Source organism: Chenopodium album, chromosome 3, assembly GCF_948465745.1.
Source record: "Chenopodium album chromosome 3, dcCheAlbu1.1, whole genome shotgun sequence".
Taxonomy (NCBI): Eukaryota; Viridiplantae; Streptophyta; class Magnoliopsida; order Caryophyllales; family Amaranthaceae; genus Chenopodium; species Chenopodium album.
Genome location: NC_137836.1, coordinates 34,972,501 through 34,976,728, shown reverse-complemented (window position 1 = coordinate 34,976,728; position 4,228 = coordinate 34,972,501). Strand labels below are relative to the sequence as shown.

Below are 4,228 nucleotides of genomic sequence, written 5' to 3'. Positions count from 1 at the left end.
TCGTCGTTTTGGACGATGCATTTGTAGCGAACCTTTTTTTAGTATTTACTAGAAAATTTGGTCTTCTTTTTTCTTTCTATAGTGGAGATAGCCGCACGTAATGACAGATCACTGCCATATTATTAAAAGCTTGTGGTAAGAATGGGTTTCGTTCTAGTGCCCTAAAATAATATTCTAAAGCTTTCGTATGTTCTCCATTACTTGTGTGAATAAGGCCTATATTATAGAGTATATAACTTCGATCGTAAGGATCGATTTCTAGTCGCATAGCTTCATAATAATTCTGTAAAGCTTCCGCATAATTTCCTTCGGATTGAGCTGACATCCGTTACGGTCGTTATTCAATTCAAAGAATCGCCGTTCCAGAACCGTACGTGAAATTTTCACCTCATACGGCTCCTCCCTTAAATATAATATACATAATGAGAATTCAAAATACATGGCAAAAGGGATTAAAACATTCTCATTATGAACTGAGCGGGGCTAGTGTTTTTACAAAAAATATCTAGCCAACCTTCTTGCGCAAGAGCTTTTACTAGAATCAAGTGTCTTGATACTAAATAGAAAGGATAACTTCAACAATTCCTTTGTCCTCAACGCCTCCTAATTTCCAGGAAATAGTCACTTCAACAGTCTTCGATGGTTATACGGGTATCCAAAGTACGAACGAGATGGATGTTTGTTGGCCCAACCATTCTTGTTAGTCCTAACCCAGATAAGAAAGGGAGTAGGTAAGTAATTTTTAACAAAGCTTTTGTGTTGTCGATTGCTAGGTGTAGTGCTTCTTTCCCTATGCCGCCTATTGGTACTATATTACTAGGAAGTAGGATTGACCTGTAATACAAAACACAAAGGTGTAACCTTTCGTTCAATACAAAAATCTATAAATGAAGCTATAGTATTTGAGGTTGCATCAATCGGGGATACACGACGGAAGGAATCGTTCTATTTGTAAACTTCACCTTCAACAAGCGTAGGTTTGTTTCTATAATATGGAATAAGAATATTTGTTCTTTACTATCCCGAAGTGTGTGGTTTTCTCATAAGACTAAGAGCAGTAAAAAGAAACTAAATAATAAAGAAAATCAAATCACACCATCTCTGTAATAAGTAAATGCCTCCTTTTCTCCTGAAGTTGTCGGAATTAGTCGTAATAAGATATTGGCCACAATTGAAAAGGTCTTATCAATAAAATTTCCATTTATCCGCGATCTAGGCATAGGTATCAATCCATTCTAAAATTCTTCTCATTACCCCTTAGTGGGAAAACGATTACACAAATAAAGAATTTGTACAGTACAAAATAACATAAAAACGGATTCCTTTCCAAACAAAAAAATTTCAATAAAGATACAAATTTTTGACTACTACGTATACTTCTATTTTATTTATTCGAATTGTTCCAAATGCCCCAAACTCCTTTTTCAACAATCAATAAAAAAGAGTTGAATCCCATTTGAATTCATACAAATCAAATCGAGTAGTATAGTAGCTATTCCGATTTCATCGAAGCGGAAGAATCAAAGAATTTTTCGATCAGATCAAAAAAAGTTTTGATCGAAAGACGAAAAGAAAGAGAATCGAATAATCATTCTATGATGGAAATAGAATAGCTGGGAAATTCAAGAAATTTGTTGGTGAGCACTTTAAAACTAGACGGAAATTTTCTAATTTTTTTTGAGAATTTTATAGAATTCTAGTCGAAATAAAAATCGAACCATGATCAAAGAGGGTCCATTAATCGTCTATAATCTAAAAACCATAAACCCATCAATCCGTTGATTCGATTCGTTTCAATGAATTAATCGAAGCTGGTATATTATATATGGAAATATCGGATATAGAATAAAAGATAGGAACATCATCTTCGCAAATATGAATCAATAAATATATAACAAGGAAAACCTTGTTTTTTATTTTAATTAACTCCTACGAAGAAAGATTTTTTCGAAAAAATCTTCTATTACATTACTACTCGTTACGTTCTATTATTAGTTTGTTTATAGTCAAATAGTATAGTATTGGTGCGTTAATCCTAGTCGTACCTATTTTATACAAACAATATCGTTAGTAATAGAAATATCAACATAGTAATGGCTCGCTATTTCTTCGGTTTATGAGTCATAATCGTTGTGTAGGAGAGATGGCCGAGCGGTTCAAGGCGTAGCATTGGAACTGCTATGTAGGCTTTTGTTTACCGAGGGTTCGAATCCCTCTCTTTCCGTCTTTTACTTTCACCTGATTGAATTCGCCAACATTTCTAACTTTAACAAATCAAATAACAAGAAATACTTTATTTAGAACATAAGAGTTAGATCCTTCTTGTATTTGGATATATATTTCTTCTATTTCGAATTGCTGCGATACCTAAAATACTGGAAATAAAAGAATAGACAAGGAGTGAAAATTTTTATGTGTATCTAGGATACATGAATAGGAAAAAACCGGGATGGGATAGAATATATGAGCGGGAGAAAATCTGGGGCAAACCCCCGACTTTTAACCTTAAGTAATTTTCCTTTTCCAAATGAAAGGGGCCAAATTGTCCGAACCCCTTTCTTTTGTATTTTAGTTAGGGTTACGTCTGACGAGAATAATATTCTACCACCAGCAATTCATTGATTTGCAAACCGACCCACTTACTATCTATTATTTGATTGACTAATCCTTTATATGGAAATGGGTTAAGGGTCAAATGTTTAGGTAATTCCTCACGGGGGGATAAATCAAGAGAATTTTGAATTAGAGCTCTGGATTTTTGTTCATCCCTCGCCATAATAGTATCCTTGGGTTTGCAACGATAACTTGGTATATCTACTATATGGCCGTTAACTAAAATATGTCTATGGTTAACTAATTGGCGGGCTCCAGGAATAGTCGGAGCCATGCCCAATCGAAAAAGAATGTTATCCAAACGCATTTCAAGTAATTGTAGTAAAACCTGACCTGTTGACCCTTTGGCTTTTCTGGCGATCCGAACGTATTTAAGTAATTGTCGTTCTGTAATACCATAATGAAAACGTAATTTTTGTTTTTCTTCTAGACGAATACGATATTGCGATCTTTTCCCGGAACGTGATTGGTTTCTAAGATCACTTCCGGCTCTAGGCCTTTTATTAGTTAGTCCGGGTAAAGCCCCTAGACGGCGTATTTTTTTGAAACGAGGCCCTCGGTAACGCGACATAAAGACTCCTTTCTTTATTTATTTTCTTTATTTCTATTTATATATATATATATTCGATTTTACAAAAAAACCGAAATTAAAACTGAACTAAATGATAAATGAAATCCACTGAAGTGTTGAATTCCAATGAATAATGAAATGGGTTGTATATACATCATATAAAAAATATAGAGAATATTCTATATTTTGTATTAAAATATGTAAGTAAAAAGAAAAAGGAAAAGAAAGAGTTTTCCCGATTTGGTCTGTCGAGCTTGAACCCTTTTCTTTTTATTCCTAGGTGGAAGTTTCTACAACATAATCGATCGTTATTTTTTTCTTTGTTCTTCGATTTCAAAGAAAAAAATATATAAAAAGCACAAATCCAAATAAAAATCGAAAAAGCCGGCTATCGGACTCGAACCGATGACCATCGCATTACAAATGCGATGCTCTAACCTCTGAGCTAAGCGGGCTCCCGGAAATTATACATGCACTGGCATTCAATAAACTACATTTTAGTGTAAGCTTATTCATTTTTATTATTTTATGATATAAATTTGAAAGAAATATTTCAAATCAAATATCAACTAAATAGAAATATTTACTTTAGTTTTTTTCTTTCTATATAGATTCTATTTTTCGTCTAGAATGATTCGATTCTATTTCAATTAGATTTAGAAATTATATGAAATTTTATTTTTATTTTTCAAATCCATTTCAAATCGAAATTAAAACAAAAATTCATTATGACAATTTGCATTATATCTATAATTCTAAGAAATGGATAACTATTAGAGTTATAAGAGTCTGCCTTAAGAAAACCTAAAATAAACAAGAATAAAAAAATGAGAATCGATAAAGAAGAACTCTGGATTATATTACCATAATAAAAGAAGATATTCTTCTGTGTGCAGCCGTAGACTATGATGACAAAAAAAGAATCGACCCTTTGAGTATTCAAAATTGCATACAAAAATGAACGGGGCGGAGGATATAGATGGTATATATCCCTCGATATTGAATTGTAGCTACAGAAAGGATAGAATCATGTCTGACTAGACA

At 32.9% G+C, this 4,228-nt stretch overlaps 2 non-coding genes across 2 annotated transcripts; one reads left to right on the top strand and one right to left on the bottom strand.

Annotated features, from left to right (window-relative positions):
* Positions 1-2,137: 2,137 nt before the first annotated feature.
* Positions 2,138-2,224, top strand: TRNAS-GGA (transfer RNA serine (anticodon GGA)). The gene has a single exon. It is a non-coding gene; the product is annotated as a tRNA-Ser (tRNA).
* A 1,342-nt stretch (positions 2,225-3,566) lies between these two features.
* TRNAT-UGU (transfer RNA threonine (anticodon UGU)) lies at positions 3,567-3,639 on the bottom strand. Its single transcript has one exon. It is a non-coding gene; the product is annotated as a tRNA-Thr (tRNA).
* Between the last annotated feature and the right edge of the window lie 589 nt (positions 3,640-4,228).